General features: G+C 42.0%; 1 protein-coding gene across 8 annotated transcripts in view; it reads right to left on the bottom strand.

Annotated features, from left to right (window-relative positions):
* POU2F1 (POU class 2 homeobox 1) overlaps window positions 1–15,739 on the bottom strand; it is a 141,048-nt gene that overhangs the window by 82,186 nt on the left and 43,123 nt on the right. Inside the window, exons 2-3 of one of the 8 annotated variants that reach the window (XM_075593606.1) lie at window positions 11,887–12,003; window positions 9,662–9,805 (exon numbers count right to left, since the gene is read on the bottom strand). The exons of 4 other annotated variants lie outside the window; for them this stretch is intronic. The gene's annotated coding sequence lies outside the window, so the exon portion shown is untranslated. Of the gene's footprint in view, window positions 1–5,846; window positions 5,980–9,661; window positions 9,806–11,886; window positions 12,004–15,739 lie in introns of those variants that run through there. 3 more of the 8 variants (XM_075593608.1, XM_075593607.1, XM_075593609.1) reach the window with 3 other exon arrangements.

The raw sequence follows: 15,739 nt of genomic DNA, 5'->3' as shown, positions 1-15,739 counted from the left end.
TAAATAGCGGATTAAAATGAAAGAAAAAAAAATGAATTCGAAACAGCCTGCTCATATGGAAAAGCAAAGATTGATCAACTTAAATTAACGAGCAAGGTTTCTCATTATCTAGTTCTGCGTTCCATTTTTCTCTGTGCGTATAGAAGATGCAGAGGGCTGTTTAAGGCCTCGATTATACCAGTGGCGGACGGGTGTGCGCGCTCCCTCAGGGTGATGTGCACGCCCGAAACCTGCACTGCAGGCACGAGACATCGGGAGGCGTGGGCATGACAGAGGAGCGGTTCGCCTCATTGGCTTAAACGCTCACGTGACGTGGCTCCTGAAAATCAATTTTACAGATCGGCTCTAAATTTGCGCGCTTGTCCGCCTCGATCGCGCGTACTTGGTGTGCGCTCATTGAAAAACTGACATTTGTTTTGGTGTTGCGCGCTCTGCCGCTTTGGGTATAATCACAGCCTAATTGTACCAACACTGTGATTAACTGTTTCATAACCTTGTTTGTAACCACTTTTCTGGTAGTTTGTTCCTTTAAAATTATAATTTGATATACAAAATATACACCTTTATAAGAGAAGAATAACAGATAAACGGCTGTAAAACAAAGTGTGAATTATGTACAAGCATTTTTTTATGCATCAACTTTTTCATATTTAAATAGAAATAAAGTCCAACCAGTTCTTGAAGATCAGGACGGAGCGATATTTCCAATTACTTATGCGTTAATTACACCTCAAGTAAAGGTCTATAACAACGGTTTATACCAGAACAGAAAGACAATGCATATGGCCAGTCGCACAAATGCTTACCAAACAAAAAGGAGTTGCACTTTGAAGCTCCATCAAACCATAACTTTAGTGTTGAGAGTCAAAGACCAAATCATTAAGCAGATTTTACATAGCCAGTCCATGCAAAAAAAACAACATTTTAGGTGACAATTGGAGGCTCACTGTGCAAATCCATGTGGTATGCAAAGGTTGTAAGCAAATGAAGAAATCTCACGAAATGAGGTCGTCACATGATGTTCAATAAGGTGCGAGAACGTGTGTTGTAGGGAATGTCACCGCCAGAGGCCATGCTTCTCCCAGGCACGCGAGCTTGTGCAGTTCACAAAGGGAAGGAATCCTTTATTGTAATCCCCAGCTCCCACAAACATACTTAACCAAGAGGTTCTCAACTCCAGTCCTCAAGGGCCACCAACAGTTAAGGATTTAAGGATATCCGTGCTTCAGCACAGATGGCTCCGTCGAAGACTCGATATCTTGAAAACCTGACCTGTCCAGAGGACTGCAGTTGAGAAACCCCGACAACCTATTCAACTCATGACGAGAGGTTTTCAAAGAACAATTATAGGTGAAAAATATGCGTGACGTGCAGAATTACGCATAATATATACAACAAAAACACGATTAGCTTGGGCAGTTTTGTGGTGTATCAGGGGAGGAGGGAGATTACTATAATGGCCGGTCTACAAACTCACATGCCTAAGGGAGGCAAGACGCACAGGGCTTTCATCTCTATCTGCCAAAGCTGCCATTGAAGTCTTTGGGGATTTTCGCCCCGAACATCTGCTTCAGCAGATATAGAATTACCCTCAGTGTCCCATTTGCCACAGAAGGAGGAGATGCTTTTTCTTCTGGTGCTATTTCTGCATAGATCACAAATACGGCATTAAATTGCATTATATTCGGCAGTGATTTTGCATGGAAAAAACCCTGCACCTTCAAGAATAGCAGAGTCCATTTTTTTTATTTTTTAAACACAAGGTTTTCACTCTCTCTGGGGAAAGGATATTGTCAGCACACATCTTCCCAACGCTCTAATTAGCGCAAGTTTCAGAAACTACCATCAAGTTGCAAAAGGCCACGCGAAGCTGGTGGAAATAATAATGTAATTATGCAATCAGAGACAAGCTTGTGGTGGAGTTTCAGATCTCGCCACCCACAGAGTTTAGCCATAAAATGAGATGCGAAGAGCAAGGCCTTCTGCTCTATTCCCTGTTGTGCCCACTGGGTTATGCAGATATCCAATCAACTCTTAGTGTAATTACATTCAAACCATAAGCACAATCATACAAAGGGGCGGACTTCACGTTTGCTGCAAAGTTGCCCCATAGCTCATTCTAATTACACAAAACACTTATGCTAATATTTGCATATTATAGCTGTAAGGTACTCCGGGATTCTGTTATGGATACGGGCGCCAGGCGGCTTCTCCAAAAATACTGGACACAATGGTGACAGGTGCGACGCGCCAGAGAAAAGTCGGTGGGGATGTGTGGTTATTTATGAAGGATCTGACCGTTACGCCATATTTTTTCTAAAATGTCACTCCCAAGTGTTAGCCAATTTGTACCATTTCATCTTCTAAGTCGTTAAAAATATGCTGGGGACTGAGATTTTGTTTGCAAAATTGAATATGAATTGGTGCAAATTTGGAGTGAAATTTAGATGACGTCAGATCATTTATAGATAACACACCTGCAGTCACACAGGCCCATGGCAAGCAATCCCGATCTTAATGCTCCTCTTCCAGAAATTCTCAGGATTGTGGCATAGGGCTTCCCAAGCAGAGTGCACGGCCCAGTGCTAACGGAGCTCACAGAATAAGCCCCCGTACGTTTAAAATGAATATACACAGTTTGTGGATTTGTAAAACCCCACGATTGATAGGGAGACGTTTATTTTAATACCTTACACGCCAAAATCAAGAAATAGTGTTACAGATAACATCTCCAACATCTTTCTGCTGCGTTAGAAAGTGCAAATTTACCTTTAAATATGCTAGCAAAATAAAAAAAGGAGTGATTTGTAACGTAGCAAAACTGCATGGCAAGTCCTTTGGATGTTTCTTACCTTCCTATTGAATAGTTGTATATGAAAATGCAAGCCAGACCTATATAAATTCAGTCTATAAACACAAAATTGCACATATATTATCCATAATAACCAAACTGTCTACACTTAAATATGTTTTCCTTCCCTTAAAATGACTTATATCAGCCTATTCATAGCAACGGTTACCTTGACAAGAGGGTCACAGCTGACAAGGCACAGATTGGACACAGGATAAATGAAGTCCTAGAGTGAACACGTCACTTGTCTCACAGCAGCCATTTACTGCTAGCTACCTGCTGAATAAGACACCATTATCTAGCCAGATCGGGGAGACAGTGGGACAGTCAGACCACAAAACACCGCAAATGATGGCGACCAGGGATGGGAGGTTTATCCTCTTCCAGGCACACTAACCGTAAAACAAAGAAAGCCCACTGACAATATTATTCTTTAGCCATGTCAGACATTAGCATCTTCTTGTGCCAATAACAGTTGTTTTTTTCCTGACTTCACAGCTAGGGCTGCTTATTTCTAGCCACCGCTTTAAAAATATGCCCCTTAAAAATGCATTTTATTTTTTTTAAATAAATGCTGAATGTCTTATATTGAAATGTGCACAGCAGCTTTTGTCTTGGTCTGTAATTCCTTAGTCTGTGTGTGTTTTTATGTTAACACCGAGCATTTTTCACCTGCAAACAACATGCCGAGTCCTACTGCAAGTATGATCAGATGAGCATTACCCATGCGGATGTGCGGTTTGGTGTCATTCTTCAGACAGAGCTGGGCTTATAGGCCGACAGTACACCGTCCTTTCTGGACACTGTCACACCTCAGAAAAACAAGCTTGTAGAACCCCCGGCAGCACATCAAATACATATAGTGTGGACATTGTATGCAACACTTCTATTCCAATTATCTGCCAAGCCACAATGACAAAGGTAATTGTGAAGTCTCATAGTGGTGGCAATACAGAGACAGTGCCACTCAGAGCAAGAGTATTGCTTGATTACTTAAAGATACTTTTGACAATCATTACAAATGAACCAGACCTTGAAATGTAACAGTCATTTATTGAGTTCAGTTTGACATGGGTTGGTAGCATTTAAGTCCAGCTGCTGACAGCCCAGCATATATTGTACTGTCATACGCTGCTGAGCAATACATGCTAGATGAAGAAATCAATCAGCGAGGCTATAAAAAACATACCATGGCACTGGCAGTCATTAACGACTGATATCGCCCATAAGTAACATTAATGCGAGATATTTTTGACATATTTGCATGTTTCACACATTAGCTGCCACGAGGACTTTGACCTCTTTGCCAAAACAGGCTTTGTAGGTGTGCACACCGCACCGCCAGCGAGCGATTCCCAAACCCGTCTGCTTAGGTAGAGAAGAGACACGCGTTGGCTCCGCACAGCTCCTATCGTTTCTCGGGTCTTGTCAACGTCTTTCATTTCTGACCAAGTCACCGTCTCGGTGCCCCACTATTTAAATGTTAACTATGGGGCAGGGATTAGTCAAAAGAAACAAACCACCTCGTTATGTACACGGCCAACACCAAATATAAAACTGATATACATGTCACATCAGGGCACACTCATTCTGCTGCATTATGCCAGTATAATCGCAGCACTGTGCTCATTCCCAGGGGGCTATTTTTATAATACGTTTTAGTTACCGATCTGGAATTAATGCCCAACTGCTCAGTTACCCTTGGCTCTCGTTTTGTCTATCTTGGAAGAAGTAAAGGTTAAGCAGATGTTACGGACAGATGCCTTGCTTACACAGTGAAGCTATCTATGCTCCGTATGCAAGCTGCTGCCAGCACTCGGCACGCAAAATAAAACCAACGAAGGTGGCACAAAACAACTCCATGTGCTGGGCCATAGTGCCGAAAACAAGACAACTCCATGTGCTGGGCCATAGTGTTGAAAACAAGACAACTCCATGTGCTGGGCCATAGTGCCGAAAACAAGACAACTCCATGTGCTGGGCCATAGTGCCGAAAACATTTGCAGAACCTGTACAGCCGAATGTTATGAAAAATAATTCAGCGATCTCGTGTAGGTCACGGTTTACAACAAGACCGATACGATCTAATATTAAATTAGTTTCTATCCTGTTTTCTGGATATAGACATTGTTACAAAGCTGCAGTAAACTGACTAATGGTCTCAAACGCAGATAACCTATGAAAGGAACATATTGCAACACACACACACACACACACACTTTAATTGAAGCATTAAAAGACGGGGGTAGTAGTTTGAAGCCTGCAAGAAACAGATGATACACAGCAAGTTTTCAAACACTTGAACCAACCAAAAAATCTTTAATGGCATAGACTAGGACTGAGGCACCTGTGCTGAAGCAGGGATATCCTGAACCTGTTGGTGGCCCTTGAGGACTGAGTTGCCCACCTCTGGCATAGACTGTGTTCCCTGGAAGTGTGCTTCTATTGCAGTTACACTATAGCCCAGCATGCTTGGTGCTTCCAGCAGCTACTTGCTGCAATGCTATGGAGGTCTCTATAGAACTAGGAGCTGATCACCGATTGCCAGGCAGCAAGACATTGGTTTGCAATGATTTCTAAGGTTTCCCAGCAGTGAACTGTTTCGGGTGAGAAACGCCTACGATCCAGAAGCAACTTCCTCATTGAAACAATTCTCAAACTAGAATAGGGCACGTCATTTAAAGTTGGGAGGGAATGCTCCACGTACTATAATGTGAAATGTGGTGTATACCCTAATGCAGGGGAACTCCAGTCCTCGTGCCCCACCACAAGGTCAGGTTTTCAGGATATGCCTGCTTCAGCACAGGTGGCTCAGTCTTTGACTGAGCCACTGATTGAGCCACCTGTGCTGAAGCAGGCATAACCTGAAAACCTGACCTGTTGGGAGGGGGGGGGGTGTACCTTAAAGTCTGGAGCTGCCCATCCCTGTGCTAATGTGCATAGTACAATTAACAGACCCTAAAGTGATTGTAGAAACACGGGGTAATAAACAGACCTGTCAAAGAGAGCCCATCCTGCAACGTGCACTAATTTCTCCAATTGCAGTGACATGCCTTGTCCTTTATCACTAGGCCAATCCTTTCTCCGTTAACATGCTGTAATAAAAAGCAGTACTGAGCACCACGAGACACAAAGCCTCCCCCCCTTCCGGGCAATTCTGAGCAAGTTTAAGCAGCAGAGCGTGAGCAGTACATAAAGTTGTATAAATGTACAATGACGCACCTGGCAAAATAGATCTCTTGGATTGTTTAGTGTTAAGCACCGGCAAAACCAAACAAACAAACACTGTGTGTGGCAGCGGGGCCAATGTCACAGGAAGCCAGAAAAGGCTCCATTTTCTGCACAAATCAAGGTGAACATGGGGACAACGTGGGAACAGGAGGAGACGATTGTGTCAAGGAGCAGCAGTGACAATGCATGGTGGCCATCTCTAGATCAGCAGAGATAGCTAAGGGACGTGCACCTTGCACGGGCTGCCAAAGGTCTTCCCATAACGACTATTGGTATACGAAAGTGAAGCACACAATGAAAGTCATTAACAATCCAACGTGTTCAATTTTTAACCCTGTGGTTGCCACGGCATCAGAGTACCACAGCCCCTCTGCTCTGAGGAGCGACCACGTGATCGCTGCGTTCCTTAACCCAGAGACAGAGGAGCCATGCTCTTCCATTCCCCTGCAGTACAGATCACGTGCTATGCTCCATAGTCACTATTCAACAGGGTCCCTGGGAGTACCAGACTCCATAACGTACGCAAACGGTTACAAATTAAAAAGCTGCAAAACATTTCTTTTTTTAATACTACTATTTAGTGGAGGTTTTCTGGTTTCTCTTCTGAGAAGCCGACATATACAAATGTGATTCGCTTGCCAAATTAAATATAGAGGTCCCTTTAGATATGTCACTTGCAAGTAGTGGTATTTATTGAGCACGGTTTAAGAGGTTGGGGTTGTAGAGTTGAAGGTGAAAAGCAGCGTTTCATGTTCCGGCAAAAGAAAACAAGAACTTATTGTGAAACGCTCAGGTGCAAAACAGACAGATCCAGGCTATATACTTGACACACTCTTTATTCCCACCTACCAAGAAAAGGCCTGAATGAACCCACGTGTTACTTTTTAAGGCATTGCAGACCCATGTGGCAGCAACGCTGGTAAAGTAGCCTCCACTCACCCAGGGTTTGAATGTGCCTTGAATGTGCCCTGGTGATTCTGCCAGCTCCATCCTGCCACTTTGCGGCGATTAGTAGAGAGACTGTTGGTGGCAGAGTGCAAGCAGAGGGAGAAATTGGGACATGATTGGGAGTCACCAGGAGGTGTTGATTTTGATATTTAGACCATTGAGACAGTTTGGGCGCGTGTAGCAGTGTTCCTGGATGGTTTTAACATGTTCATTTTCTGCATGTGGATGAGGGAGGAGAGAATACTTTCTGAAGTAGCTGATTTGAAAAGGTTATGTAGTTCCCTCTTCCTCTATTTAAATCTGTGCTGCTCATGTTCCCGCATGTGTTGGTGCTATTGATGGAGCATTACATGGTGTCATCACTTGCCAATAACCCAAATGAAGCCAGAGAATGAGAGACTGTTCACAGAAGCAATGCAACATTTCATGACTTCATGTGTCTCTGACCATTAATGTCACATTACAGAGAACGCTCAGATCTTCTGCAGCTCACAAGTCTCAGGAAGCGTTACTAGATACTTGATGGAAAGCTCTGTGAGGATTTGACCACACTAAAATAAGTTTACATTGCTCACAAGGTAAAAGTTGCTTTATGAGCCTTGCCGGATGTACACAGAATACCAGGGGTAATGGATGCAAAGACATTGAGAGAGGTATCTCTCAATGTATTACTTCCTGGTAAAACATTTTTCTAAATAAATAAAAATATATATATTGTAACCCGAGCAAAAACATTTCTGTCCCCTAAGGAACCATCACCAGGGCTAAGGGCTGTTATACACAGCATGTGCACGCGCCGCATGCTTTTCCTGTCTAAAAAGCTGCAGGTAATGTGTGTGTGTGTATGTGTGTGTGTGTATGTGAATGTGAGTGTGTGAGTGTGTATGTGAGTGTGTGAGTGTGTATGTGAGTGTGTGAGTGTGTATGTGAGTGTGTGAGTGTGTATGTGAGTGTGTGAGTGTGTATGTGAGTGTGTGAGTGTGTATGTGAGTGTGTGAGTGTGTATGTGAGTGTGTGAGTGTGTATGTGAGTGTGTGAGTGTGTATGTGAGTGTGTGAGTGTGTATGTGAGAGAGTGTGTGTATGTGTGTGTATGTGAGAGAGTGTGTGTATGTGTGTGTATGTGAGAGAGTGTGTGTATGTGTGTGTATGTGAGAGAGTGTGTGTATGTGAGAGAGTGTGTGTATGTGAGAGAGTGTGTGTATGTGAGAGAGTGTGTGTATGTGAGAGAGTGTGTGTGTATGTGAGAGAGTGTGTGTGTATGTGAGAGTGTGTGTGTGTGTATGTGAGAGTGTGTGTGTGTGTGTGTGTGTGTGAGAGTGTGTGTGTGTGTATGTGAGAGAGTGTGTGTGTGTGTGTGTGTGTGAGAGTGTGTGTGTGTGTATGTGAGAGTGTGTGTGTGTGTGTGTGTATGTGTGTGTGTGTGTATGTGAATGTGAGTGTGTGTGTATGTGAGTGTGTATGTGAGTGTGTGTGTATGTGTGAGTGTGTGTATGTGAGTGTGTGAGTGTGTGAGTGTGTATGTGTGTGTATGTGTGTGTATGTGTGTGTGTGAGTGTGTGTGTGTGTGTGTGTGTGTGTGTGTGTGTGTGTGTGTGTGTGTGTGTGTGTGTGTGTGTGTGTGTGTGTGTGTGTGTGTGTGTGTGTGTGTGTGTGTGTGTGTGTGTGTTAGTGTGTGTGTGTGTTAGTGTGTGTTAGAGTGTGTGTGAGAGTGTGTGTGTGTGTATGTGAGAGTGTGTGTGTGTATGTGAGAGTGTGTGTGAGAGAGTGTGTGAGAGAGTGTGTGAGAGAGTGTGTGAGAGAGTGTGTGAGAGAGTGTGAGAGAGTGTGTGAGAGAGAGTGTGAGAGAGAGTGTGAGAGAGAGTGTGAGAGAGAGTGTGAGAGAGAGTGTGAGAGAGAGTGTGAGAGAGAGTGTGAGAGAGAGTGTGAGAGAGAGTGTGAGAGAGAGTGAGAGAGTGTGTGAGAGTGTGAGAGAGTGTGAGTGTGAGTGTGTGTGTGTGTGTGTGTATGTGTGTGTGTGTGTGTGTGTGTGTGTATGTGTGTGTATGTGTGTGTGTGTGTGTGTGTGTGGTGTGAGTATGTGTGTGTGAGTATGTGTGTGTGAGTATGTGTGTGTATGTGTGTGTGCGAAAGGAGGTCCTAAATAAGATTTTTTTAAAGAAAAAAAAAGTTTAATAAATATTTTTTTTTAGTTCTGCAATCATTGACGCGCGTGAAAAGATGATTTTCCTTATCTTCGCTGTAGTCTGTCGGCTCCCCTCTCCCTGCCGTGGGAGCATGCCTAGAGAGCATGGAGAGACGCTGGAGCATAATGGAGAACTGGTAGAGGTGAAGGAAAAATAAATGAGAAAGCGGGACCTTCATTCTTCCATTTTAGCCTCTCTCCGTTGTGCACTTCAGGCCCCTTGATGGGCTGTATTTTTGCCCCAAGCTTGATGTTTAGGCGAGATGGTTTCGTTTATTTCATACGTTACATACACACTGTTTTAAATCAATGTTTTTGGATGTGCGCATCCACTTTTTATGTAACTTCAATATCTGTGTTAGGAAGCACTAGAGCTTCAATTACAAACTATTTTATCTGTTCACGAAACTTAAAGACAAGTCAACTATACATTATACTACTCGTCACCTGTCTCTCTGCCTCAGGCAGTCTCACAGCATGGGGTAAGTTCACACGCTCTGATCTTCTAATGTCAACTGGAGAGAGTCCAAGGTTCGGCCACAGGCTGATCCTAAATCCTACAACCAAGCCTGAGGCTCTCGAGCGTTAATCCTTCAAAAAGAGGGGAAAAGGCACAGGTAAATGGAGAGGACATGTCACCCTAACCAACGGGTGTGAAATCTAAAATCAGGAGAACAAAGGACAGTTAGTAGTGATGCACTTGCATATCTGGGGCCAAAAATATATGCGTCACCAAAACACAAGATGGCAACATATAGCTTTCCCGAAGAAATGAGGACTATGCACACAAACATCTCCTACTAAATAAATCGTAACATTATCCAAGTGACATTCCCCCCTAAAATACCTTAAAAAAATAATTGAAGGGACGCATCTCTAAAAGATACTATGTTTCGGGGGCGGGGGGAGGGGGAACACCCATTATAAAGACTTGATAAAAGACCTATGTTGAGTGTCTTTCACCGTGGTGTCAGCCCGGTATATTTTTTTGTAGTGTTACTCTATGCTTTTGGTATGCTTTGTAGATTTTCTTTTAGATGCATTGATAGAAAAAAATCGTTATTCAGTCTATTTTAAGAGGATTGGTCAATATTTATGTCCAATAGAAATATATTTTTGCATATGAAGACTTATAATCTGATTGTTCCTATAAGTAACATGGCCCGTCAATTTTGATGTAACAACTTTTGGTCATAACATAACATATCTAAGCTAGATGTGAAGCTAACTGAATGATTTGATGAACAGAGAAGTCTGGTATTTATACAAAGCTATATATGCGTATGTAAAGTGGTGGAACAGAGGAAAAAAGGTCAATGTACAAATAATGACTTCATTAAAATGACTTATGTGCTTGGTAATTGTTTGCTGCAAACTGAATCACTACAGCAGAACTCTCTGGGCAGAATCACACTGGGAAAGAAGGGAACCCTTCCAATACTGTGCCCTGTATACCCATCACCTAAAAATGAATATATATGTAGTTATGTCGTATGTTCAGAGACTTAAAATGCAGACAGGTGTAAGGAAATGTGTTTACTGGGAAGCAGAATGGGAATGTACATTCAGAAGAAGATCTTACCAAATTACATCATCTCGAGACAAAACGTACAAATATAAACGGTCTTTGCTTCACCAACTAATGGCGAGAGAGATAGATATATAGATTATATATTTCCCACTTTAGGTGGAAAGCAGGGGGTCCCCGGAGCGGAAATAAACGCCGTTAAGTTCCAGAGACCCCTGGCTTCAAACCTAGAAAAAATGTAAAAAACAAAATAAAACACAAGGCTATAAAGCCACTTTAAGATTACCCCAACACGCGATCTACATTGGCCTGCACAGTTCCACACAGATGAGCGAAGAACATTAAGCCGACTACATCTGGTCCAATGAACAATTCGGTGGCAGTGAGGCAAGAAACACACCTGTGTAATGGCTTCTAAGCAACCCCGATAGGAAAGTATTTACTGTTACACTACATTCATGAACAAGTGTGTATTTAATAGGAAAATGCAATGTACAGAATAGGGAGGGGTGAACAAAGCAACTAAATCAGGAGAGAAAATTAAATAACATTTCCGCAGGAAGCAAAGTAGAAATGTCTTGGGCTCAGCCTAGGGCAGCGGGTGGCCAAGTCCAGTCCTCGAGGGCCACAAACAGGTCAGGTTTTAAGGATATCCCTGCTTCAGCACAGATGGCTCATTGAAAGACAGCCTCTGATTGAGCCACGTGTGCTGAAGCAGGGATATCATGAAAACCTGAGCTGTTGATGGCCCTTCAGGACTGGCGTTTCCCACCCCTTCCCTAGGGCACATAAAAGAAAAATGTGGTGCCCGTTATGGAAGTGTACGATGAGACATGCTCATGTTGAGATGGCTGGCAAGGAGGAAGGGGAGATTATTCACCTCTAAATGACATTGCAGTGCAGCTTTATTTCACGGTGAGAGAATAAGGCAGGTAGTGTATAGATCACTGCACAGTTGTAGTGCTAACCAACACTTCACTGCATATTGGACAAATGATGCACATATCTGACCCGGTTATGCAGCCGACAGCTGCTAAATGCCTTTAACCCTTTCAACGCCACAGGGCAATATAGCAGGTGGGGCTTCATGGGTAAATATACATGCAAACGTATTCAAATAAGATAGAAAAATTCACCAAATCACCTGTTTAAACATTTTTAAATGGTTTCATCTTTTGTATTTTGGGGAGATTTTTTCCAATCGTTCTTGCTCTGCAGAGCTATGCTGTCAGCATCAACATTTGTTGAGCTAGTAAAATACCTGAAAATAATGATTAAAACATGGATCATTACAAATGTATAAGAGTGCTTTTGATAAACTGAAAATAGTGCACTTTACAAAGGATGCTGTGCTTTATCGTGTCAAACGAGATGCTGATTTTTTTATAGTTGCATGGTCCACCTTGATATTTTCTAATGTAAAGTGGAGGCATTTAACTCTGCATTGGTTAACAAAATGTTCACAAAAACGGCTATAACCAAAACTACACAGCAACTCGCTGTGAATAAACAAAAACAAAATGGAGGGCACAAGATTGCACACTCACGAAGAATTCACTTGGTTGCACATCACCTAATCTAAAACATAACCTTTAATACAAAGCGGACTAATAAAACATCACTAATATATGTATAAACAGTCATTTAAAAATGCATTCAGTGAAAAGGCATAGCCAAGAAGCCGTCTAATTATTGCTGGCTGAAATAAAGCCTTAGTAACGAAGCAACCAGCTAAATAAATGGTGGATGTAGTAATAACATCCAATCGAGATTAGGTGCGAGAAAACCCCTATTAATGATCTTGGTAATATGCTGTAATGCAAATATGTAGCACAGTGATGGGGTATGGCCACTGTAAATGGTGGAAGGCGAGGTGCTATAGTCTAAGGTCACCCCAATATATTAGTGAAGAGAACCAATTATTGTAACGTGCAATCCAACATAAGAGCAAAGTGAACTAATAGCCATGAACTGTTGAGATTAAACCCCCAGCCCCCAATATTTTAACATACCAACAACAAGTAGAGGTAACCGTAAATTCATTTGTTAAAGTCATCTTCGAACGGATTGCAAACACTACAAATTAAAATACTTTCCGTGCCCTTATGACAGTCACTGTAACATAGTAGATAAGGTTGACAAAAAATAGACATGCGGCCATCAAGTTCAACCTATGCTAAATTTAGACGACAGATACTTTATCCTATATCCGTACTTACAGTATAGTGATCCAAAGGAAGCCAAACAAAAAACCCCTGTGGAAAATCTCCTCACGAGGTCTCCACGTTACTTCCAGTTGGTGCTCTCCAAACCTCTGTCAAACCTTTGTCTCTACCTGTTCACAGAACGTCTCCAGGAATCAACGAGTTTTACCAAAGGCTTCATCAGGATTTGTAATCCGTGAAGTAAACTATGAGGTCTTAAACACCCTGGTGAGCTCATCCTATTGGCTCAAAATGTACAAATGGCCACAAATTCAAATGTGAAGTATGATACATACCTAAATTGCTAATAAATTCAGATTATACATAATGATTAAAATAGTACAACTGATTAAAATACTGGTCTGTGACTAAAAAACATACATGACAAGATACAAAATATATATACAGAGAACCAGACCCCCCCCCAAAAAAAATTTGGCATTTACAATAAAATATTGCATTAATAAAAGTGTTTACATATAATTAAACTGTTAATGAGCAGTACATCGTCAATATATCTGCACCAGAGGGCCAAATTGGCATCAAAACCACCTTCAGGCCAAATGTGGTCTTCCTCCCACATGCTCAAAAATAGATTGGCGTAACTTGGTGCGAATCCGGCACCATGGCTGCATACTGCATAATTGAAGATAGAAGTAGTTATGATGTAAAATAAAAATCAATTCCTTCCAGTATAAAGGTGGCTTGTGCGTCTGGCATGGCATCATCCTCAACAAAAAGGTATAGATGCTACTAAGAGTAGTATCTATCACGGTAGAGAGAGGTGTCACATCTTGTGACCAGAGTTAAATTCTCTTCCAATTTAATTTGTTCTTGGGCTATTATTACATCTTTATCTCTCAAATGAGATTTAAGATTAACGTATTTTTGAAGAAAATAATCTATGTAATGAGATATATTCAACATCGGGGAACAAGTCCCTGATGTAATAGGCCTCCCAGGTGAATTGTTTATATCCTTGTGGATTTTTGGGAGGAAATAAAGTGGCAATTTCGGTTTCTCATTCAAACGATATTTTAAATCATCCTATAAAATGCCCCTATTTTTACCTCAAAATAATAAAAATGTTTAGATCTCCCAAAACTAAATAATTTATTTCTTTCTTCATATTCATACAAGTTGTCTTATCTTTTCAACTCGTTGATGTAATATTCTCGATCCATAATAATAAGGTCCCCCTTTATCAGCTGGTTTTATTATAACATCTTCATCCTGTCGCGCGAGAAATCAGTTTTAACCGATTTCTCGCGCATCGCGCACTCCCTCCTGCCTCCGCACGCACGCCGCATGTAGGCGAACACTCCCTTAGGGCAGTCTGGTCGCTCAGCGTGTGGACGCATCCGCACGGTCTGAGGTACCATGGACGCAGCCTTATACATTGCCACATGCGTTATTTATGAAAAAAAAAAAGGGGGGGGGGAGAGAAAATGTAGCATTGCTGCTTTAATTCTTGAGCGAGTGCACACACGGTTCCTCCATTTCTTTATATAAATTACAAATTATTTGGATTATCTGCACTATTGGTACCCTTTATTTCACGCCGAGATTATCTGAATCTCTGGAGGTCAAAGGTTTAACCTGTTCTTTGCCGCGATGGATACGTGTGTATAAATGCTAGAAAATGTGAGTGCAATTCCTGTGAGATTACCCACCACATTCCTACTTAAGGACAAGGATGCAATACTGTACCTTATCTCACTCTGTGCATGCGCTCCCCAAGCTTTTTAAAGATTGGCATATGGAAGCATTTGGGAACAAATGAGGAAAAGGGGGTTTAGAGCTGCACGTTTTTAATTTATTTTACTATTTACCACATTGTAATTCTTAACGTATAAAATAATCACTTATTTTAATCTAGGTCACGGGTTAATTTAGGGGCGCCTTTTGCACCCCTGAGTTAGCCTATGCCAAGAGGCCTTTCCATGCCAAGCATGACCACTTCTAGGCTCTGGAAAATACTTCTCCCCTAGATCTGCCCTTTCTTCTGTGGCAAGCGTGTGGAGACCTATTACATTGTTCCTAATAAGTGGTTTTCTGGAAACTAGGCATCATTTTAGTTTCTCTTTTTGGACTGCCCTTATTTTATTTGTATATTCTGGCAGCACTTCACCAATAACCAGTAAATTGGCATCATGATATCCTCCTTACTGCTGGCATTTCACCCTTCTAGTCAGCCTGGCAAATTGTTGGCCGTCCCCCTTGCTATGTTAAAAACTTTTAGGACTTCAAATATGGTACCTCACCAAGTCTCACACCCCAAAAGAGGATCAGGTTGTATTATATATTCTGGTCGCCGAACTTTGATGTCGCGCACAGAATAGCATTTGTCACAGAGTTTGCCATTCATTAAATCGTACGAGATCATTGCTCATCAGCTCCGAGCTATTTACCAAGCCATGCTCTCCCATAAAACATACAGTAATGTGCACTGCTAAAGCGTATAGCATTCTGCTGATCCCTCCTCCGATGCTCAAGAGAGAATTCAATTTAAGACAACATTTCAAGTCCATTCAACCACTCTAGGTTTTGTCCTACAGCTGCTTCATTAATTTTAGTAGTCCCATATGAAAGGCTTACCTGAATTTACATAGGTACAATCCATTGCTCCGCCCTCATCTTCTAGTCCAACTTTTTTTTACACTATTCACCCTCCAATTAAAACATCTTATTGCCTACTAATCAGACTATTGCCAACGGTGTGACTCATACCAGGTAGTATGGTGTCCTGAGCATGTGGAGGGAACACACTTAAGGCCCCAAATTGCACCTCTG

This window comes from Ascaphus truei, chromosome 3 (assembly GCF_040206685.1).
Source record: "Ascaphus truei isolate aAscTru1 chromosome 3, aAscTru1.hap1, whole genome shotgun sequence".
NCBI lineage: Eukaryota > Metazoa > Chordata > Amphibia > Anura > Ascaphidae > Ascaphus > Ascaphus truei.
The sequence above is the reverse complement of the archived record's forward strand: the minus strand, read 5'-3'. Positions and strand labels throughout refer to the sequence as shown.